The sequence below is a fragment of the Dermacentor andersoni genome, chromosome 3 (assembly GCF_023375885.2).
Source record: "Dermacentor andersoni chromosome 3, qqDerAnde1_hic_scaffold, whole genome shotgun sequence".
Lineage (NCBI taxonomy): Eukaryota > Metazoa > Arthropoda > Arachnida > Ixodida > Ixodidae > Dermacentor > Dermacentor andersoni.
This window is the reverse complement of record NC_092816.1, coordinates 127242813-127267666: the sequence shown is the minus strand read 5'-3', so window position 1 is coordinate 127267666 and position 24854 is coordinate 127242813. Positions and strand designations below refer to the sequence as shown.

Genomic DNA, 24854 nt, shown 5'->3' with positions numbered 1-24854 from the left:
AATAATGCCAAGGAAAGATGCCATTTAAGTTCCTGCCAAGTGCCACAATATGGGTGCCGCCAACAAGGAAAAAAAAAAAAAAGCTCATCTAAGTGAAGGTGCGAGAGTCGGTCTACACTATTTTTGTGACTGTGGAATGCCGTTGTTCCGAAAAAGGAATGTTCGCATAATTCTCTCGAAGCCAAAAGTTAGTGTCTTTAGTTTTCTCTTTTTTTAAATTTTTCCATTGAGTAACCGTCAATTATCTGCTGATATTTTAGTTCTGTATTGTTCATTGCGGCATTCCTATTTCCAGTAAAATAATGCAACAAACATGTGGCAGTGATGGAACCCAAGATATGCCGGTTTGCAAACGTTTATCCAAACCTTCTAAATTGCCTAATGATAAAATTAAAATTGCAATGTTTTCCACAAGCATCAGTGAGCATGCGGAAACAGAGATTAAAAAATGTGGTATATTATGAAAGGAAAAAAAAGCAGGTTTCATCTGTTCCAATTTTAAAAGATTAGCATGTAAAAAGTTAAGTGATGCCATGAAAAGGTTTACATAGTTAGGCCTCATTTTTGTTCCCATTGCAGTTCTGTTTACCTGAAGAAAATGCTTATACAGTGGAATCTCGTTGGCAGTTATTCACGTCTAGGAGTAAATTCTTCTGAAAAGTAAAAAAAGGAAGCTGCAGTTTGCTCACTCAACACTGCATTCGCGACAAAGCTACGAAGTGTGTCCAAATGTTCGAGTGCGTCGCTTGCCGTTGAACACCGGTCGCCATGGCTCCCTCCGGCTTCTAATGTGTTGTCGTCACCACCATCATCCGCAACTGCTGCCACACCACAGGACTCTGCAATGATATCTTGCGCAGCGCGCAGTTTGCTGGTTGCCGGGTCGTCATCTGCTCACACAAAGTCTCGTAACGAAATGTCCAAGTTTAACTGGTCCCATTCTGGCATTTCAAGCGCAGCCTCATCTTCTTGGTTGCCCAGTTGTTCATGAGCACCCAAAAAGCCACATTTCTTGAAACACTTAGTGATATTCTCCGCTTTTACCTGATCCCAAGTCATCACCAAAAAATGTTTGGTGTCAAGAAGATAGATCCTCAAGTCTGTGTCCTCTTGTGCTATCTTGGCCAAGAGCCGACGGACCAGCAAGCTATGAGAGTGAAACTTCACATTTCTAATGATCCTTGTGTCCTGGCGCTGCAGTTGGCTGGTGGTGTTTGTGGCAGAAAAACAGATTTCACGTTATACAGCCAGTTAATGCCAATTGGATATGCTGCACAGTTGTCAATAAATAGAAGAATTTTTCTTTTTTTAACGCGCATTTTGGAATCGAGTGCAGTGAGAAACTCGGAAAAGAAGGTGCCGTTCAACCAGGCCTTCTTGTTCGCCTTGTACACGACCAGGAAATGTTTGGCATGTGCAAGACAGCCTGGTTTCCAGCACTTGCAGGGAACGGTCAGTTTGAGCTTCTCGCTTCCATCTGCATTGCAGCAAAATAAAACTGTGACTCTTTCCTTGCTTTTTTTTTGCCGCCTCGGCATGTCTCGCCCTTCATGCTGAGATTTTTCTCTGGCTGCATGTTGATGAAAACACCTGCCTCGTCCGCATTGAAGACGTCCTACGGTCAGTACTGTGATATCAGCATAGGTAATGTAGTAGGCAACCATTCTGAGACGATGCCTGCATCAGTATTTTTTGCTTTGCGGAACACTGTTTTGTACGACTATCCATGTCGTGCCTTAAATTGCTGAAGCCAGCCGCCGGACACTCGAAAGCGTTCAATGCCCAAGGAGAGTGCTATGTTGTTAGCTTTCTCAAGTAGGACTGACTCGTCGATGTTCACTCCTGCCACTCTGACTTTCTTTAACCATGTAAGCAGGATTTCTTCCATTTGCGCATGTTTCGCACCTCACGTTCATTTCACACTGGGGTCGAAAACTTGCAGCTATTTTTGAAGTTCCTCACATTGACCGACAATAGTGTTGAGCGTTGACACTGGTAAACCCAGCTTGCCTGTGCTTCCTCTTCGGGTTCTCTTCGAACTTGCATACAATTTCTAGTTTTTCTTTTAAACTGAGTGCCTTACGTTTCCTCGACATTGTTACAAACCTGGCAGCACCGTCGTGCACAGCAACAACGCAGCCAGAGGAAAAAAAAGGAAAAGCACAAAAACCACTGCAGCACCACCGAACACAGCAGCAAGGCACCAAGAGAACAGAGAAACAGCGCAGGAAGCACGGATGGCATGGAGCATCGCGAAAAGTCGGGAAGTCGCTGCCTGCCGAGAGCATGGCGCGTTGCATCGCCTGGTGCATCACCATTTGAAGCAGCGACTGTGCCTTACAGCGATATTCTTGCCGCAGAACCGACGCTGCCGTGGCGTCATTGGCTCTGCAACGTACAGATCGTGGCTTGTTGGAATGTGGTTTGAGCTAGTATACCGAAGAATAAATGTAGGATTTCTAGAAATATCGGTCAAGATCCACTTTTGTGATCGTATTAACCAATTTTGGGCAAAAATGTGATCGTACTAAATGCATGAAAATGCATTATTTGCCAGGGATGTTAGCTAGGAAAAAGAAAAATGTATGAGGCCGAAAAACGTATTATGCAGAATCATATCAACGAGATACTATTGTAGATGAATTTGAAATTGTAATTAAGGATCAATTGCAAAAGCGTCAAGAGTGTCTTGTAGAAGTTTTCAGTGGCTGTTGCAGTAATGTAAGCACTGATACCATATTGCTAACACAGATACCATAGGCTTCGCAGCTCGAGCTCCCACGTGTTTGCCGTGCAGTCTCGCTGTTCCTTCTCTTTCTTTCCTCTGACACGCTTCTGTTTGTGTCACCTCCTCTTGGCTCGCCTTCTTCACATCTTTATGGTTCGTGCAATGGCCACAAGTTCACACCTCTACCGAGTCCACAAATTGCAACGTGCACAAAGATGAAAAAATTCAGTGCCCTTCCGTTCTGTGAAGGATGACCAGCGAAGCTGTAATGTGTAATAACTATATTGATTGAATAAAGACACATACACATAACTTCTTTGTTGTTCTCATCTTTTATTCCTTTTACTTTGTCACCATGGTGAGCATTGCGTTGTGGTCACTGTGATATAATGTAGTCGATTGCACTTGCACACTGTCCACATTCTTGCCCAATGTCAGATAGATACACTACGGTGATGCGTGGTCAGCACAGTCACTGCAGTGTAACACCTCACTCCAAACCTTTTCAACATGAAGATTAATCACTTTCCATCGTTTCACCAAAATTTCTCCATAAAATGAGTTTTGCAAAGAGAGAGCAATGTGAATGTTGACATGGCCGACACTGGTCAAAGTGTAGTATCTGTTCTTATCAGCTTAATATCTGGTACGGGTTGTATTTGAACCCAAGATATTAAACTTATTTTTGCAAGTTGGTGAAGTACATAAAGCTTGCTTCACCTTTGCCATATTGCAACTATCTTTGGGATTGGCCCACTGGGGAGAAATTCTTGATCTACACAGCTTGATAGACGCACAAAATTTTTTCCAGAACCTAGCCATATACAACTTCGGTGTGTGATGCCCAATTGGGGACAAAGCCGTTGGTTTCGAAAACACACACAAACATTTAATGAAACTAGAAAGAGGCTTAAAATAAATACAGGAAATAGAAAGCATAAAATAAACACTTAAACAGACATCACGGCAGTAAGAAACACACTTGGGGCTAGTATGACGTTAACTAGTGCGCGTGTCCGGGCTTGCCACGACGGCAGGGACGCATAACAGTCTCGACGCGGAGATGCGGCGACAAGTTGATGAAAGGAGTTGCGCCGGTCTCACCAAAGGTCGGGGTATAGGATGGTTGACCGGGCAACTGGAACGCCCTTGCTCGGGCTTGAAGATAGAGGCAGGCGGCTAGGTGGCACGAGTAGATGGCGGGGGCGTTCTGGCCGGGCAGCTGGGCGTAGAACTCGGGCCCATAACCCAACTGCTCTCGTCCTGCCCACGGGCACAGAAGCTCGAACGCTGGCCTCAGGCAGCGGACGGCACGACAGACGGGGGCGGCGTTCTGGCTGGGCAGCTGGGCGTAGAACTCGGGCCCGTAGCCCAACTGCTCTCGTCCTGCCCACGGGCGCAGAAGCTTGCCAGCCTTGAGCAGCTGGCGGCATGCTCGGGTAGACTGGCGACGCACAGGAACGGGTTAGTAGGAGGCCCCGGTCAGGTGAAGTCCTGGTGGCTCTGGTCCGGAACCTGATGGCCCGTCTTCAACTCCCGGTCCGGTGGCCGACCTTCTCCTGGCGTCGCTTCCTGGAACTCTCCCGGCATCTCACCTACATCTGCCAGCGCACCTCGCTTTTTCTCCCGCTCTGGCAGATTTGTGATTTTCTCACTGGTTGGTTGACGCTCCGTGGATTCTCTTAATTGTGTTGGCTTTTCTTCTTTTAGTTCCTTTTCTTGCGCCGCGCATTCACGTGCTGGACGCTTTTCGGCGTTGTCGTTTTCTCCTTCCAGCACGGAATTCGTCTTGGCGCACGCACTCCTTGTCGTCTGCTTCTGTCCGTCCCGACCACTGCACCATGTCGCGCACCACACGCATCACACGGTGTAAACAAAATAACCAAAACCATGCTGTCCATTCATTGACCACAACAACATATGCAGTTGAACCAACTTATAACAATATTAATATGCCATGAAAATTCCATTGTTATAACCGATAATTGTAACCAGGTTGCATAAAAAAATCAAAGTGGAGGATGGCGTAGCTGGTCCGAGAAAACTATAATGGCGTGGAGGTCAGCTCTGCTTCCCACCACCTCCCTCCATCTGACTTCTGATTGTGTTGACTCGTTTAACTGTTTAACTCTGCTTCCTGCGCGCTCCGATGGCATGTTGTTGACAAGCCACGGCTGTCTGCGTTCAAGAATGGCGCTGCTATAACAACTGCAAAAGGGTTCATGGGCGGCAAGTGACATATGAGCTCGGCGGAGGCATGGCTTTGGTGGCCCCAAAAGGCACCTTTTGAAATATGCGGGAAGGTTGATGCGGCAGCATCTCGACTTGAGAAATCCAGAAAAAATGCTGAGGCGAGATTGCCACAAGCATGTCGCCACATACTTCCCACTGGCTTACACGAGAGAACCGCATGTCTATCAGCCTTGCTTGCTTTATGCAAAGCTTGCTGACATCCTTCTCCAAAGGCATCCAGATGCTCCATGTAGTGAAGCGGAAGGTCCCTTGTAAGAACAAGCCCATGAGGGACTGAATCATCTACAGGACCTCCCACGAGAACAATGATAAGGCAGCCTGCCCTACCGCGACATCGCTGCCGTCGTGGCCAGCACTGTTGCTGTCCGATGCAAGCACGTTCGCAGCGATTGCCTCATTGGTTAGAAGCACTTCATTTCCAAATCTTTAGCCGTGTGCTTTTTCACCAGCAACATCGTGCATTGCCGGTGATCAGCGGGCAGATCAGCCGTCTTTTGTTTCGGCGGCGAGTGAAGTGAGGCTGAGAAACCACGTGGCCAGGAACGATTTCGACGTAACCAGCAAAAACAAATGCGAGCGATTAAGGTGTTTGCAGAACTGCATTGAATGAGGAGCCAGGGAGCAACATGCGGGCAGCGCAGTTTGCACGGTCCATTAGTGTTTAGAGGGCAGCACGGCGTAGAGCTATGGGCGCAGCCCATTCGTGTTCAGATGGACGGAAGGGCGACAGGAGACAGGCGTGCAGAGAAGGCTGGAAAATGAGCCCCGGGCGGCTGTTGGAGCAGGGAGCTATCGTGCAGCAACTCGAATTTCTCATTTCTTTTTTTTTTTTTAATTTCAAGGTTTTCGCATTTCGCTACCTTTCAGTTTGGACACCCAGCAGTCAGACTTCATTGTTATAACCGATAATGCGGCCTCTAATTATCGTAGTAAGCAAGTTATTTCACCATAAAAAACATACAAACGTTGACGGAGCACGACCGTCTATTTGTTATAACCGATATATTGTTAAAACGAGTATCGTTATACATGGGTTCGACTGTACTAAAGGCAGTATTTACCATCGAACAGCTGATCATGTCACTAAAATTAAGTGGAATGTAGAGCAAAAGAGATTGTTCTGTTGAAGTAATATTAGCTCTCGCCAGTTTGTGTTGTGCTAAGCATAGCAATATGTGTTTGCTCAACATTGAATTTTCTCATCTTTGCAGGTGCGCTTACTAAAGTTTGTCATCGGGCAATATTGGTGCATACAAGTTAGTTAGCCTGCATGCAACCTTGAACAGCTCATTGACATAATGCTGCATTTCGCAGGACAGAGTTCAGTTAAAGAACTGAAATATCTCGGTTCATTGTATTGCTTGTTCTACGTGAACCTGTACCCTAGTAATGTCAGCTGTCTTAAGTGCATCATTGCGGTCAAACTGGCAGCCCTTAGCAAAACGTGGCTGAATAACGGCAATAGCGCAAGCACTGCACAAGTCATCAATGAAAAACACCCTGTCAACCATAATGTCATTAGTGAATGACTCAAACTTCTCCAATATTCCACACTCGGCTGTAGTGGATTTTTCTGAGGCTCGTCCACCAAATGCTTCACTTATAAAAGTTATTGCGCCGGCTGGACTTACACATAAGAAATTTTACAGTGTAAGCTGACTTGTACTGCGCATATGTCAGTACTAGCTCACATTTCACACACCGAGACCTTTCGACTGGAATTTCTGTACAATCTAAAGCACCTCGCACTCTTGCACGCTGTTTAAACTGCAGAGGCATATTGTTTAAAATTGCCTCCTTTAAAAGCCACTCAATGGCAGCTTCCAGCACTGCAGCAAGAAGATGCAGTGTGTGCACAAAATATTCCTGTGTGGACGAAATGCTACACTGAAAAAGTGCACTGAGGCAGAAAAATGACATAGCCTGCTTGAGAACTATGAGCACGAATAACTCTGTTCCTTATAGAAGCTTCCATCTTATTCATCTCTTCATTATACTCTGCAAAGGAAACAGTCTTTTTCAGATGCGCATAGTGAGGTATGCCAGAAAAAGTGTTTAAGTAAGCGTCGCAGAGAAGCCTGTCTGAAATCCTGAACTTTTGTCTCCTGAAGTCCAGTAAGTTAATGGATTTGTTTAGCTTGGGCAAGCTGCACAGCTTTTGAAGCTGAACGGGTGCCCTTGCCGTGTCTTGTCCCGTGACTCAAGAAAAAAATATTAGACTGAAATTGTTACTGGCCATCACATCATGGACAGTTTTAAACAAAAGTTACCGCTGCTGTTCATTTGTGTTCGGCAGTCTAGAAGTGCAAGAGCTTGAAAGGGGACAGAGCCACTCCTGCACGGGTGGGTCTGCAATGCAATGAATGTCAACTAAATTTTTCATACGCCAGTGTGAAGCGTTTTCCCACAAGACAGTGTATACAGTCCTACAGTAAAACAAAAGATACTGCATTGCACTGGCATGCGCTTGCTCTAAAATTCAAGAGCAGAGAGAGAGATAAATCAGATGTGAAAGGTGGGGAGGTTACCTGGAAGATACATATCCAGTTTGCCAATATGCACAGGGAAAAGGGTAAAGGGAGACAAAGATCAAAAAGAAAAGCAAACAGATTTACCGTTTCCAACTGCGAGAATATCAGAACAAGCTGTTCTAGCATGAAATATGTGTCGAATTTAGACAACACTTTCAAGAATCCATTCCCCTTTACTCCAATGTCTTTCCGCTTGTCATATGCCAGGTTGGTGAAAAATACCATCAGCTCTTTATAATTAAGAAGGACTGAGCGGAGAGAAGCAGCCCTGAGCTTCCACCTTGTGGTACAAAATTTTCTCAAATTAATAGTTTTGTCTACCATTTGCAGCGCTTCAAACAAACCGACACACTTAGGAGAGGACGTTACAGAGCTTATGAGCTCACTTACCATGCTCAAGAAGTGAGGAGACATGATCACTTTGTGGCTCAAGTCCTGCAACACAAGATTAAATACAGTGCCATACAGTGCACATACAATGCTCAGAGCTCTTTCTGCTGCATGAGCGCTTGGAGCCCATTGTGCTAGCCCCGCATTTTTGATGCACCGTCGTAACATTGCCCGCGGCATGTTATGTCGATTGGCAAGTTAAAACGATAGACTATGTCCTTGAGGATGGCAAAAAGTGTGGTTGCTTTCGTGTCTGCTGCGTTATATAAACCACAAAATGACTCCTGTAACTTTTCTTTGACAATCCTAAAGCGAATGGATACCTGCTCTTTCACAGATATATCCACCGCCTCATCCATTATCACGGCATAATGCCCTGCATCACGGCCCACGTTTGTCAACCAGCAAAAAACTACGTGAGCCATCATTTCCAACAGTTCGTTAAAAATCTCGGGAGAAAGCCATTTGTATCCAGATAGACGAAGCCAAGATTGTGGCTCGGGTAAGTCATTTGCACATAGCTCCAAGAGCTGCCTTAAGTTGCTTTCTGCATCATCATAATGGCCACGTACCACGAGACCTTGGGATGCCAAATACTGCAGAGAGGATACGTCTAACAGTGCCTTTCTAACACCCTTCGTTTTCTTTCCTTTACTGCAGCTAGAAGCAACATTCACACCCTTTTCCATGGATAACTTAGTTGCTAAGGGTGCACGGTGGAAATTTGAGGCTTCATGGCTTTGAAATCTCTTCAAAGCTTTATCCAGTCGAAAAAGCCATTGTGTACAAAGGCAAGGAAAGCGTCCTTGTCCGTCCATGTGTTAGGCAGAGGTACACATATCGTGTAAGCAATGCGGCAGGTCTCACAGTACACTTTGTTCAGTGAAGTGTTGTAATGGAGCCATTTGTTGTAAGCGAGCTTCCTCGCTGGTTGGCAACGTCCCTGTTCTGCTCGAGGGCAAGAAACAAGCATTGGTGATCATTTGCAGTTGCATTGAAGCAGTAGTTACGGCAGCTGCCAGCATGCATGAAGTGCTCACAATATTTTCAGTTGACGAAACTTCGCACGTGGCGGCTCCTCAGGTTGGGCATCTCGTATCGTCTTCTTCCGGTGCCAGAGAATCTGAGAATGCCTGCCAAATTCACCCCAGCCCATTCTTATTCTTCTGATTATTTCAGTCTCATGATCCGGATCTGCGCTCACTATCTGCTCTAAGTAGATGTATTCCCTTACCATTTCCAGTGCCTTGCTACCTATCGTTAACTGCTGTTCTCTTCTGAGACTTTTAAACCTTAGTTTTCTGCAGATTAATTTTTAGACCCACCCTTCTCCTTTGCCTGTCCAGTTCAGTGAGCATGCATTGCAGTTGGTCCCCTGAGTTACTAAGCAAAGCAATATCATCAGCGTATCGCAAGTTACTAAGGTATTCTCCATTAATTCTTATACCCAATTCTTCCCAGTCCAGGTCTCTGGATACCTCCTGTAAACACACTTTGAATAGCATTGGAGAGATCGTATCTCCCTGACTGATGCCCTTCTTTATTGGGATTTTGTTCCTTTCTTTATGGAGGACTATGGTGGCTGAGCTGAACAAGGGAGAAAGGGAGGGAGCTGTACGACTGACTATAGAATACTATGCGTGGCCCTTGTTTTGATGCTGCAACGGTCGCCGTGGTGGCATCCGGCATCTGTGCTGCCAGCAAGCGGCACAGCAGTTCGTCGCACGCTGACACGGCCGCATAACGTGCGCCCTTCCCAGCAATGCTTTGACACGATGCTACAGTAGCTCGAAAAGGGCACGGAATCTCAGCATCCTGCTTTCGTTGCCGCATGTATGCGAGGCTGAATCCCGTCACCTGACTGTGACATCTCCAAAACTACCACGAATTTCAGGCACTTCTCGCGAGCCGACATTTTATGCCTCGGTGCGCCGCTGTGGCAGGCTTGTCACTTAGCTGCCTTGCCACTTAAGACTCAGTTTGAGTTTAACACGAAATGAACACAGCTCGATTATAGGTTAGGTGCAGATATCCTTACCAGAAAGCGTATACTTATCTCACGGTGTACGAGGGCCGTTTTTTTTTTCAACCTCCGATAGGCTATAAATAAAAGACAAGTTCATCTAAAACAATAATTTTATTACCAAAAGATTAGTACAGTTACGGTTACTTTTCGACATAATCACCGAAGAGATTGAGGCATTTGTCATATATGTGGACAAGCTTTGCAATACCCTCTTCAAAAAAAGTTGCCGCCAATGAATTCAAGTAGTCCTTGACGTTGGTTTGAAGGTCGCCATTGGTTTGAAAGCGCTTCCCACCAAGCCACGTCTTCAGTTCAGGAAAAAGATGAAAGTCACAGGGTGCTAAGTCTGGACTGTATGGCGGATGATCGAAAATGTCCCATCCAAATCGTTCGAGAAGCCGTTGAGTTGCTCCAGCAGTGTGTGGACGGGCATTGTCATGGATCAGAACAACTCCAGCGGTCAGCTTTCCTCTTCGTTTCTTCTGAATGGCTCTACGCAAACGTCGTAAAGTTTCACAATAAACAGCTGCAGTGATTGTGGTTCCGGGCTCCATAAACTCCGCAAGCAACACACCTTGTTGATCCCAAAACACAGTAGCCATGGTCTTTCTGTTGTTGAAGGTTTTTTTGAATTTCTTTGGTTTGTTTGGTGAATTTGAATGCATCCATTGTTGTGATTGTCGTTTTGTTTCCGGTGTGTCGTATTGAATCCAGGTTTCATCCCCAGTCACGATTGATTTCAAAAGGTTGTCTTTTTCATCCTGATAACGCTCAAGGAACTCCAGAGCTGACGCCATTCGTCGAGTTTTGTGGCCGTCCGTCAACATTTTTGGGACCCAACGTGCACAAAGTTTTTTGTAGCGTAACCGTTCAGTAACAATAGAGTACAAAACAGACCTTGAAACTTCTGGAAATTCCGTAGATAAAGCAGTAATGGTGAATCTGCGGTTTTCTTTAACCATTCTGTCAACTCGTTGAACCAGGTCATCTGAAACGACAGATTTGCGTCCTTGGCCCCCTTCATCATGCACATCATTACGTCCATCTTTAAAATTTCGACACCATTCACGCACAACACCATCACTCATGAAGTTTTCGCCATACACTCGACTCATTCTCCGATGGATTTCTGCAGCACCATGGCCTTCAGCCTGTAGAAAACGAATAACACTTCGCAATTCACACTTGGCGGGAGCAACAATAATGGCAGCCATGTTTACGTGGCTGTAGCACAATGCCGACTGACGCCTGAATGTCAACAATGGCGGAGTGTGTAGTGCGAGAGCTGCGCAGTTGCCTACAGCGCATGTCTGCTTTCTGCTGCCCGCGTAGCGCCTGCACGGAGCAATCGGAGGTTGAAAAAAAAAACGGCCCTCGTATTTAAAATCAAGGGTCACAATAAAGCGGCATAGCTATTAAAGAGACGATATGCTATCTGTAACAGTAGCTGTGCAATGTAAAATACTCACTAGGGATCCGAGACGATTCACTGGGTGCAATACTCAGCACTCACATAGGCAAGCTGTTTCAGTGTAGCCACACTACGCTCAACCAAAATTCCACACTACACTCCAGCCAGCTCCAACTGCACGAACTGCACAGACCTCGCGTGTTTCCACGGCAACCATCTCAACACATGCGCAGAGAGGCAACACTGCAGACGCACGCACCCCCGCTGATTCTCTGTGTGAGGTTTCTTTTTCTTTTCTTTTCCCCTAGAATGCACAATGCGTGTTTTTCATTCTCGTGCCGAGGAATGATGGGAACTTTTGGCCTACGATAAATAGGAGTGGAGCTCTTCGCATGCCAAGATGTTGAAGTGCGCCCGCCTGTGCCAGACACACTGTGTCGTGTCGCTGAAGTGTAGACGCCCGGATTTCGCAAACACAATGTGGCAGAGCCCAACGTGCACGCATGCGAGAGGGAACGTCTCCTGTTGTCAGAGACGGTCGTCCTTGTTGCGTCCCATTCATACTGCCGGAGTGAAAAGGGTATACATTTGCGTGTATGAATGTACGGATGCACAAACGCATGGCGCGCATTCGCACGCGCACCACACAGTTGTCTGGAGACGATTGTCTCCACCACACAGTTGTCTGGAGTCTGGCGCACCACGCGGTGTCGGTTGTCTTGCAAAGCATGTTGCTGCACGTTGGACCAGCTAAGTGTTTTCAGTCACCGCACTTTTAGGAGACACCATGAGGCAGTGACAAGCACCCAGTCTACATTCTATATGCTGCACAAATTTCATTTGCACAGTTTGGGAGAATTGTGCAAGAAGTTGTGCCTACTACAGGCAAGGTCTCGCTTTGAGTGCAGTGCTTGATGAGGAAGGTTTTCTTACTCCAACCATGGACATTACTCCTTACTTTTCTAGTGTGTTGTGAAAATTACTCAGCGTGCAGTGTAAATGTGCTGTCTGCTTTGGTTTTCTTGTACTCGCTTGTGTGTCACTTATGGCTCCACTCTTTGTATCTTTTTGTATTGTGAATGAATGGTAGACTACAGAAGGCTGGAGTAGATGACTGCTTTTTATATACAAAGTCAAGAAAGGCACCGACAGATAGAAGTCCACTGTGTGAATAGAAGTTGTATAAACAGGGATAAAGTGCCTCATAAAGGCTGGCTGGCATTTCGATAGGTGGACCTATCTTTTTGAAAGGCTGATTTGCACAGTGTGCTTTGTATATTAAAAGCAATATTGTCTTGTGGCTTTCTGAATGAATTCGGGAGTGAAACTTTGCCTCGCCTGTTCAGAAGAAAATAGCGATAGGTCTGGTTCAGACATTTAGTGCAAACAAGTACAGGTGGATGTATGGGACATCCAAAATGAGTATTTTATGAACGAGTTTGACGAAAGCAAAACAAAGATCATGTTTCGTTCCTCCCATGCAATCTTTATTTTGTCTAAATGCAAAATAGTTTTTTATCACCTCAAGGGTGATCTTGTTTATTTCATTTGCTTCCTTTTGGAGCTGTACAAACTTTTTGCGCAGCTCAATGGACTGCTGAGCATTTTTTGTCGCCCTCTCTTCTGCGCGACTGTGCAGCGTCAACACATCTTGCAAAAGTGATGATGGCCGCTTTCGCTTTCTGCTGCCAGGTGGGCAGCTGGCGGCAGGAGTTGCAGTATTCTGGTATTTACAGTTTTCATTTGGTGGCGCAGGGCTGCCTTCCATGCATCCTGTCCTGAAATGTTCATCTTGCTCTGCTTCCCATGAAGCGATGACTTCAGCGTCATCAGGCGCTTCATTAACTTCTGGCACTTGTGTATGACAGGAAAAGACAACGGCGCATACATGTGAACTCAAAGTGCACCTCTGCAAACTAGTTGCTGGATCAGCAGCATATCTACTTGAACACCAGTAGACCAACCAGCTGCGTTATGACGTTACATGCAGCACGCTACATGTCAGAATCAAGAGTTATCTCCAGTTATGGCAACTACTGCTTCTAGCGATTACATTTGAAAACAAATGAAAGTTTTCAATACAAAGTGCATTCTGGCAAATCAGCTAGTTATGCAGAAGCCCGCAAGGTGTACAAAATTTTACGAATGGGAAAAATTGTCATCAACTCTATGCAACTTCGTGCTACAGTCAGGTGGATGACCGTTTTCCTCTTTCACTTCCAGTGCCACTTAACATACTGCATTCACAGATATGTATAATCCTGCAACATTGAGAAAAACATTTCTGCTCTTCACATACGACAAATGTGCTATCTACTGCTTACACATGCGTGGACATTCTATGCCATATTTAATTTGATTAATAATACTTCCTTTCAAAATATAATACAGCTTAAGATTTTTGTGTGCGCTTTCACTTAAATTCGTACGCTCTAATGCATTTGTGCAAAAATGCATAATGAAGTACCTACAACTTCAGGGAGATGTGGTTCACTGTTCCCCACAGTCGAGGTGCATGTTTCAACGAAGTGAATGTGCTATAAGTAGCTATTTTTATTGTTTCTCCTTTGAATGTGTTGCGTCTAATGACGGGAAATGAGTTAACCTATTGAAATGTCTAATTGAATCATAAGTTACTAAAGTGCATAGATGTGTTACAATATTCTCACATTATATTAATAAATTATAATTTGCGCTGGCATTGTTTGTCGCTGTGCTCATACTCTGAGGCACATTGTTTGTATTGCTGTGTGCCTTGCCAAGCAAAGTTGCATCCGTTTAGTCCAGGAGCCCCTGTACATTTGTTGTAAACTTGCAATTAAAGTACTATTTTATATGCGATGTCACGTGGTAGTGACTGTGAAGAAAGCAGCCAAACCGAGAAAGACGAAACTAGCGTTTTATTGGGCGAACTTGTGCCCTCAAAAACAGGCTACACTCAAAGAACGGCGACAGCGGCGAACACAGTCGGCGATCAGCGAAAATCTGATCAATGGGTCAAGCGCATCGGCTTTTATACATCAATCGTCGAATGTTCCAGACTAATCGCTGGGACCCGTGCACCTTCCACAAAGTTCTGCATTATTCGCGTCCACACATGCAATCAGATTACACAAGGTTCGGTCACAGACAGTGGATGGAACCATCGATAACATTCCAGAAACTTCCCACACATGCAAGCGCGTCCTGCGCTGTGCGATAACATTTGTTAGGCGGTGAAACGTGCCGCCCGATGAAGACAAGTACACGTGTCAATATGCGATACTGCATGTAGAAACTATTTTTGCAGGCTGCATACTCAATGACACTAGTTCACATTCATGCCCAGTCATGCTCACCAGCACTGACTTGCGCTCATAGTCAATTCACATTTACTAGCACCCATTCTCTCATACTTGCGCCTGCTCGCACTCACTGACACTCACTCATATACATGCACTAACTCACACTCACCAACATTCACCCCCGTTAATACTTTGGTCCACTCAGAATCACCGTCACTGAATTTCATTCATACTGTAACTAGCACACATTAATATTCATCCTATTCACTTCCAATCAAACACCAGTACTAAGTCCTGTGAAATGAGTGGGTGCAAGCACGAGTGAGAGTACTCATGAGTGAGTACACCAACTATGTATAGTACTGTAATGATGAACAGTTCAAATCACCTCCGCACTCTCCTCCACAAGGTTACTGTCGTTGACAGGAAGCGTCCCCAAAGATGAGTGTAACTGCCAATGTGTGTGAAGTGATTTTAGAAAAGGAGACAGAAGAGATGAGTGCAGCGCCCTGTCTCTCACAGGAGGACACCTCAACAGTACTGCACGGGGAAGGGGGGAATGGGAAGAAAAAGATGAAGGAGAGAAAGACAGGACGAACGTGGCAAGGGGAAAAAAAAGTGAGTGCGGGGCTCAGAGCCGCGCTCTCAAGTGCGTCGCATTGCAGTAGTCTAGCAGTGCCGAAAGAGCGTGCTTCACGATGGACGAGTGGGCTGCAGGGAATAGCAGCGCGGTCGCCGTATCGCAAGTCAGTCCCAGTCGCCGATAGACTGTACACAAGTCCGTGCGCTCCACATCGAAGGCAGGGCAGTGAAGTAGCAAGTGGTCGAGCGTCTCCAAATCGGCGCAGTTGCTGCACACGGGGCCGCCAATTCCCTGCAGCCTGTGTGTTCTAGCAGCCGTCTTGTAGCAGCCGACGCGCAGGCGAAGCAGGAAAGAGCGGTCCACCCGGGAGAAGCCCACGCGGGGGAGGAGTCGAAGTGACGTACCTGCGGCGACGCGCTGGTCCGGGTGCTGCGCACGGAGCGTTCGCAGAATGGTTGTTTTGGCCACGTCGAAGCCGCTGACCGAGGTGGCGAGGGGGAAGCGCAAGGAGCGAGCCTGCTTTGCGAGAGTGTCGGCGGCTTCATTCCCTTGAAGGCCGATGTGCGCTGGAACCCATTGCAACGCCACATTGCAGCCCTGGCTGACGAGATGGCGGAGCTTTGAGCCGACGCGCTGCACCAACGGAGGTCCAAGGTAATCCTTCGCCAGCATACACAGTGCCGCGCGCGAGTCCGAAAGGAGTAACTGCCAATAAAAAGGCCTCTCAACACCTTTCGAGCCTGTTGATGTGCCAGTGCGCCTCAGCTTCCTAAAAGAAAATTTCATTTAGTGTACAAAACTCCTCACAGCATGCAAATGTACTTTTAATAGAATTGCCTGCCTTATTAGGGGAAAAAGGAATTACAGTGCTATTTATTATAGATATAAAAAATTGAGCACAGACTGGCACTGCTTTCGCAAGTTACATATTGCCCACTTCTCTGGAACTGTGCACAGAAAAGGTACAGAAAGGAAGAGAATACTGTGATGCACTTGAACATTCGGCGGACTGAGAATGTGTACAATGTTAATATAGCTCAATCGGAATTCTTGGGCAAGTTCGTGAGTTCTGCTAAACATCACTTTGGGTCGCATAAAAAGACATATGACGGAAGAACCCACACAGACTTTTTATGTATGACCTTTCTTCACATGGTCTCTTTTTGGGCCCATAAACAAAGCATACAATGCGGAATGCTTAGTGTGAACTCAGAAGGAACGCAGACTTTGTGAAGCCTGTTACCTTATCTTTTGAAGCAGTCAAACAGATGTAAGAAAACGGTCAGCAAACGTGCAGTGACGCCGAGAATAAAATGGGCACGCGGTTACGCAGCATGAGTCGCTTGATTTTTGCTGGCCAGCTTCCTTTTCTAAACAATAGAATCACCGTGTCATGAACATGCGAGGACATGCATTATCATGTTTCAACTAAGGCCGGATCCAAGACGCCTTGTCGGTGCCTCGGCCCATCCAAATCTTATGTTGGAGCAAGACTGAGCACGATTCGGACTGAAATTCCCGATCGCGATTGACACTCCCATAGCTTTCGCAGAGGAGCCAATTGCGACAGAGAAATTAGATCCTGATCAGACTCGACCGCGATCGATTGTGTGCCGTGTGACACACACATAAAATTAGGCCCAACTGCACCGGCAGGCGCAGCGTGCGAGCACTCATTTTGCACGCTATTGAGTTTACACATCGGATTTAGCCGTCACATACGCACAAACACAGTCGCTATACACTATCACAACGTGATTAGTGAAGTGTCCGTACTCACCGGTATTGCTTGCTTAAGTTTTCCAGCTTCTGGCATAGCTGCTTGGCCGTGTACGGCACTTCGCCGGCAGGCAGGCGTGCATTTAGGGCTTGCGTCATTTGTTTGTAAATGCGCGCATTACGCGTGTCAGAACGCAGCGCGGAAAGATTATCTTCCTAAATGCATATCAACGACTGTTGTTGCAACAGACTAGTTGACAGGCCTTTGGGAAAACATTTCGATCGTCACCTTCATTGAAGTCGTGCCGCCTTCATCCATCTACATGTGTGCCACCATCTTGTCTGTTAGCCTCGTATACCTGAGCTAACTGAGGTGGCCAACCTCAGTTTGCAGCAACTATGGTTAGTGGAATAACCGCAATTAGGCTTTCCGTCTAACTGGGTGTAACTTCGGTTAGCCGGAACTGAGGTGTGTCATAACTGTGGTTAGCATGCCCGTGTAACTAGGGTATTAAGTGGGTCATAGAATTTAACATCAGAGAAGTATTCGTCTGGCTATTTATAACCTCATGCAAAAATATCATACCTCTTCGTTCAAGTGTCATAAAGTTATCGCAGCAGCAAGCAGATGCACGGCAGCAAGTTTGCTGCCGCGTAGGAGTAGCACTGGCTGTGACCCACCAGTGATCCTCAATGCAGTGAACGTGTTAAAAAGCATGTTGAAAGCCAGAAATTTTTGCAAAAATGTTATGATGTGTTTCTGTGGTAAAAGCATGTTCAGCAGGTGCGTTTTGCAGTCAGCTTGCCTAACGTGCACTATTACCACCACGTGCTGTTTTTTTATGTATTGGCATTTTGCCACACACCATGCCAGTGGTATTCCTACTCAGTGGTTACCTCAGAAAGAGAAGTGAGCATTACTGGGTACACTTCTGCTTCCGCAAGTAACAGTGACAAAATGTGGGGTCGCTACAGCAGTAGGCGTAGTCAAAACCAATGATTCTAACTAGCTGGCCAGGAACTGGCAATAGATTACCCTCCGTGATGGCAAAACCAGCTTCTTGCACTGTCACTCAAAAACAATGTGCCTATGCTTGCACCGTAAATGGTTGCTAGTGCTACATGGCAAAGCAGCTAATAACATGCAGAGGCCTACCTTTCAGATTGCTGCGTGCCATGACACTACCAATGCCATGCTGAACGCGCTAAGTGCTTCATCGTGCAACGTTTCTCTACTCACAACTCGTGCACTGGATTGTATTGGATTAGCTCGATTTTTGTATGGCAGAAGATGCAAAGGCTCTCTGCACATAGGGTTGGTGGTAACTGCCGCCTGGCACTGGCAGAAAGTCCTCTTAGTTGTGGCCTCTGAGATTGCACGGTGCGGTGCCAGGTAATCTCGAAGGCCACGCCTTGGCACAGCTTTGGAGCAGTTTCGCTCATTTGTAGCATGGCTGTAGCAGCTTTGATGAACTGTACCTGCTTGGCGTAATTGTAGCAGCTTTTCCATCACTGTGTTGGTTTATAGTAGCCAGCTCTCACTCCAGCCTGGCTGCTCATTCCTCGTCCATCTCCTCGGCGCGGCGTTGCTTTATGGTAGTCCACTCCCTCTCATTGAATCTCTACAGCTGCTGTGGGCCTCTGTGCTCACTTGTGAGTTTCAGTGAAGCTGTTTGAGGACAGTTGCCAACTGATTGATGCTGATGCCCAAGCTCAAGTCTACAGGACTGCTCAACCACTCTGTTTGCAGTGGCGTCTAACCTTTGGAATGACATTTCGGTGAATTCCATAGCAATGGCATTCACAGTTCTCGGGACTGTCCTCCTACACAGAGTTCTCGATGCCATAACCTGCTGTGATAATCAAGTGATATATCCAGCAGTAATATGTATATGTCGAAGCCAAGCAGGAAACCTTGCGTGCTTATTCATGAAAGCCATTGTGGGGCAGGGCACACGTTAACTGGAACCAGGCCACAGTTCATCATCATAAGAGATGGAGCATGGATATTGGAGACATGGAGACCATCTACAATCATCTGACCATTGTTGTGCTGGGGGTGATAAGTTGTGTCGCCATCGGTGCTGCCGTCGAGATAAGCCTCGCCATATCCTTCCCTGTCCAGCAACGGCACATCTATTGACATTTCCTTTGCCGCACACAAAGCAAAATAACACCTTCACCAAAGCCCAACCTACCGAAACCGGCAAGGTGTCTCAATGATTGCAACAAGGCGCACCTCAGTGTAAGAGGAAGATTGGCTTAGCGGTGATGGAATACTGGTGGTGAGGACTTTGTGAAAGGGACTTTCTTGCTCTGCTTACGAGACAGTAGAGACGTATTTACATAGAAAGTAACCTTCAGACATGTGGTTCCAATCGGAAGACAGATACACTGCCAAGTACACATGCCAAAAAGCTGGAGTTGCAAAACTGCACCACCACAAATAAAGTAGCACACGAACGAGTTCAATGTTGAGGCCACAGCCCCAAATCACTTCGTCATCAGCAGACACTGCACTACATGCATTGCTCTGCACTTTTGCATACGATTGAATTTCCTTGGAACTGCAGTGCAGCTGCTGAAATTCTACAAAAGAATTTGCATTGCTTGCTATTCACTACAAGCACTTGAAAAAGGGACTAGGTCTAAATACGAACTGCACTGATTTGGCCACCATTCACATCTGGCTTACTTGAAGGAATGCAAGTGTGGTCAACATATCTGCTTATTGGCTTGGTTTGCATGCTGCCATTTTGGGGGTCAGCTTTTTATAATGTTCTGAGTTCACTGTTATTTAGCTAAACTATTAGTTATGTAGTAAAATCTGACAGCTTGTTTTAAAGCTGACCTGCTTGGCCTTTGGCTTGGAAAGGAGGCAATATACTTCCAGTCTAGGATGGGATGACCCAATGCCTTGTCTCCAGCTGATGAGCCGTGTGACAGCAGTTGGCTTTTTTTCAACAAGGCCAGGGCTGGGCAGTATCTTAGATACTATCTTAAGATACTCTTTGAGTATCTTGTATATGTATCATGATACATTCAGAAAGCCGTGTATTAGTGTGTATTTTTGATGCATCAGGTTGATGTATCGTGTATCTTAAGATACAAGATGCTGAAATCAAGATCCACAGTGACAGCCACTCACTGAAAAATAGGAAATGTTGGTAATAATGTTTCTTCTAACAGACAGCAATGTTATTTTAACATGTATTTCTAATAAAGAAACATTACCAGAAATATGAACACAGTGCCAACTTCATTCATTAAAATAACCTTATTGAGCGCCCTGCGATTTGGTGGGGTGGGCCTGGACCCCACCTAAGTTTCGGCCAAGGGTTTTTGGCCCTTGGCTGCTTCCTCGGCTTGCTGGACAGCCCAGAGTTAGTGCTGCAGGTCCGAGCTGAGTAACGCGGACTCTCAGCGCGTGTGGAGGCTGTCGCTGTTTGAGGCTGCATCACCGTTATTGTGTATTATACCCATACATTCCCATAGGATATGCTCTATGGTGGCTCTAGAGTCGCAGTGTCTGCACTTGTCAGTCGTGTTTAAATCTTGGCGTATTAGGTGCGTGATAGCTGGGCTCGGATAGGATCTGGTCTGTAACTGCCGCCATTCGACAGACTGATTTTTGCTTAATTTTGGATGCGTCGGCGGGAGTGTGCGCCACTGCAATCTATGGTATTGTGTAATTTCGTGAAATCTGGTCATTCGATCTTCCCACTCCCTCTCATCCGTAGTTGGTGAGGTGGGGCTAACTAAGGCTCGGTCCGTAAGCTCTCGAGCCATGTGGTGCTCCACCTCATTGCTCCTGTCTGGTAGTGTATGAGGGGGTGTCCAGATGAGATGAATACTTTTGTCGGGGTTATTACCTAATTTTAGGAGTCGTAGTGCCTCTGGGGAGATTTGACCGTTGTTTCGTATCACCGTCTGGGGAATCGCTGATGATTATGGCCGCTTGTGTTTGTGCTATAGACGAGAAAACCATGGCCAGGCGGCGCTACTGCGCCTCCTGACAGCGCCCCCAATGTGGAAACGTGATGCAGCGCGGTCGTGCCGTGGCGCGGTCTCCGCTTTGTTTACACCGGTTCGCCCGCGTGTTTCTTCGCTGCTCGTTCTCACGGCGCTCAGTTTTCGACGGCGGCAGATCGCCTGCTTGCGCAACAGCGACGCAGAGATTGCAATGCGGTTTCAAGAAGGCTGCCAACGCGGACAGATTCTTTCGTGGCGGCAAGCTCACGAAAGGGGAGCGTCTGCTTCCGCACGTGTACGGCTTTCAACAAATCGTGGACGGTGATGTGACAGTGAAAGCCAAGTGCGTGTCACAGGTGTCCAAGATCGTATACGATGTCGATTTAGAGGTATACACCAAGTTCAGAAGTTTAGCCACTTTATTTCTATATGATGCAGGCACAAAGCGGTCATGCATACTTGCAGAGATGTGGAGGGACGGTGACGATTGCCGTTAGTTTCCTCGGTGGCTGAGTGCACGCACACGGCTGCTCTCATTTTGTGCTTCCCCCTTTTGCTGCTAAATTTCTTGGCTGGAGCATTAGTAAATTACACGTTTGTGTTCGTTCTGATTTGCGCGGAGCTGTCAGCGAACAACGGCAAGCGTTATCGATGTCTTTGCTTCGCAAAGCCTGCTTGTTTTTGTAAATTCGCATGCTTTTGGATGGCTCCCAGGGAGTGTCATCAGCACTGCGAGCACAGAAAGAACACATGTATTAGGCACAAATGAGCATGGAACGTTACTAACGAGAGAGACCATCTTCCCACCTTCAACAACGTGGCCTAGCCTATAGCTCATTATACACTCTCAGGCTTAGGTTCAGGCAAATCACAAATTAAGCTGTTTTTGGCAAACTGTACATGCCTTTAATACATGGTGATTCGGAGATGCTAGTGCCTGTAACTTGTGATGCCTATTTCTTGCCCCAATAACGTCACTGCGTGGCACGAAGAGAACTGCATTATAAAGCTAACGCAGTAATGTGGGAAGTTGGGCGAGTTGGTGATTAATCATCATACCGTGTTGGTGAAGCAGTGCACTGACCAGTACAAATAGGAGAGACACAAGCACAGCGAGTGTCTTGTATTGATGTGTGTGTCTGCCTTGTCCTGGTCAGTACGCTGCTTCACCAGAACACTAAAGCAGTTTCCTTCCCAGGATACACGAAATCCTAGAACACAACAGCCAAAACACACATCTGCTCAAAATTAACAATTTAAATACTACATAGGCGCATATTGCTTTGAATCATGCTACAAAAAATATTTAGTGTATATCATGCCTTATTCAATGCAGATGTTGGAGTCATTGCAACTCATCGCATTAATCAGCAAGGTGCGTTTTCACTGCTAATGAGGATCGGCTCGTACAGACTGCTCCGCGAAATGAACCCAGACCACGTTAACAGGCCTTAGGACCAACAGCACGAGCGCAAGCATTAGAGATACATGCCTCACCAAAGCAAATCTAGTGCCTCGTCGGGCGAACAGCTAAAGTAAGCTTGCACCGATGGCCGGCTACTACAGGAAACGAAGGTTTTTGGCAGGAAGAGTGAATCAGCAAGAATGTGCAAGGTGGTAATTGCCTTAAAGCAAGCTTGGATATTGTGAACTTAGAAAGCATGGCCAAACAACAAACATAACGCGCACGTCTCGATCGGCTGCTTTTCGATCTGCCGCTTACCGACGCACGCGACGACCGCGGCTTGCATTAAATGCTGTCTGCTATCAGACAAAACTAGCGCGCGTCCCCTTTCGTTACCTGCACAACTAGTAAATTAAGTTGCAGCGTTTGGAAAATGGAAATAATTCTCTAAAGCTCGTCCATGCCGATTGCGAGTGAAGGCACAGTAGAATCAAATAAATTCGGGGGTTTTAACTGCCAAAACCATGCAAAACCACTAAATCATTATGAGGCATGCTGTAATGGTTAGTCTCAGGAATACTTATTACCTCCGGGGGTTCTTTAACGTGCACAAAAATCAAAGCACGCGGTAACAAGGGCGTTCTTGCACTTCGCCCCTATCGAAATGCGGCCGCTGTGGCCGGGAATCGAGCTCGCGTCGTCAAGCTCAGCGTCGCAACACGCATGCATTTACCGCTAACAAGCAGCGGATGTCAACACAATTCAACAACGCGGCATGACTAAACAAACGGTTGCAACATGCGAGTGATTGCAACATGCAACGCATAAAACTGCGTCGACGTGGTGCACAACGAATGAGCGCAAGACATAGCTGCAGTAATATCGCGTGGTGGGAAAGCTTGGGAGTAAATGCACCGGATACACTGCGCTATTTAGAAACCTAAACCCAACCTGCCTGCATATTTGACACGAAAAACTCCGGCTCCGCAAAGCGGCATTAATTGCCATTAATTGCCTTTGTTAGCTGTTACTTTCTTGCCAAGAGCGTCATTGCATCAAATGTTCAAGAGGAAGTTGTAAGCTCGATTTTGACAATTGAAGACCAGACTGCTAGTTCGTACAAGCAGCAGCAGTTCATTGACTGGTTGCTTGATGAGGGAGATCTTGAAGGCGCCGAAGGTTCGCTTGACAGCAGCTCCCTGACTGTACCGGACCACGCATACATTATTCACCGTAGTGACTCAAGACTTATTATGTGGCAAGCTTTGTCGCAAAGAACTGTGTATTGAAAACAAAGTGTAGTGCATGCATGAACCAGCTTCTGCTGCCTGCTTCAGATGGAAAGTGCTTGCGACTTCGCTGGTCTTCTCTACCCTTCATAGAAGCTCTTCGTGTTTATCACTGAACTTGAAGACATTTTCACTGGCTGCTTTAGCAAGAGCTAGCTACATCGAGACAGCATTACGGATGTGTTGGCAGTCATCAACAGGAGCAGCATTGGTGGTGCTCGTTGGGTGAACATTGCAAGGTATTAACTGCGAAGTTCATCGGTTTTTTACGTCGTCACACGAATGCATTTCTACATCAAGGGTCTGAATAAGTCTTAGGATAAGAAACGAAGTGCACTGCAGCAACTGAAGTTAAGTTGATTATAAATGTATGCTGCCATTCTTGTACCTATTCTAATCCACTGTGTTAATTTTTGAATTAATGTGTAAATAGGAAACTGTTTTTGAATAATGTGAATAAATAACATGTGCTTTTGTTCCCACATCTGATGACCGCAAGGTGGGAGAAATAGGAAACAAGATGTGTGCAGTGTTGTATTTCTTCAATGCCACCCGTAAACCCAAGGTAGAGTGAGCTCCCAAACATTCGAGTAGTGTATTGGCAAACGTAATTACGTATTCAAAACTAGCCTATCTTTTCGCCTCTGCGACAAGTTGTCATATCAGGGCAGCGGTGACTGCAATGTAGCAGCGGCTAAAAGCTGGCGGAGAAAAATTGATAATGTAATCGCTGCCTACTCAGTATACATGGAAGTGCGCTGCAATTTTTAACATATGGACATGTGAATTTAAATCCATGCTAAGATTTTTTGATCGAATAGTGTTTTACACGCCAGCCCGGCCAGTTGCGTGCACGGAACTGCTGAAACAAAGGGGTGGTACAGTTTGCACGTATTTAGTCATTTTACACTATTGGCACGCGAGAGGAAAGCAGAGACCAGGCGTGGGGCCTGGAGTCTCGGTGCCAATTGGTTTTTATTGTTTGTGCGCCGGCCCTTTCTCGGCGGCCGGCTGGCTACGGTCGACTGCGGTCGGCTATGTTCCGCGCTGGCAGCACCGCGGGTTATCCGCGGCATATTTGTGTTCACCACAACTCAAAGAACAGAAAACGTGAGAAAAAGAATGGGTATAAGGAAATATGATAGAATGTCTGATGGTTGCACGGCAATGACCACCCGACCATTCATACGTGACGCGCCTCCGCGTGCTCACAAGCATATAGCGGTGCCGGTTACTGTAATAGCTCCATTTGCGTATAGCACT

The 24854-nt window shown here is 46.3% G+C and overlaps 1 long non-coding RNA gene and 1 pseudogene across 1 annotated transcript in view; both read left to right on the top strand.

Moving 5' to 3' along the window:
- LOC140216761 (uncharacterized) overlaps positions 1-24854 on the top strand; it is a 275100-nt gene that overhangs the window by 25679 nt on the left and 224567 nt on the right. The gene's annotated exons all lie outside the window — the stretch shown is intronic.
- On the top strand, positions 3323-3472 carry LOC126540529 (U2 spliceosomal RNA; annotated as a pseudogene).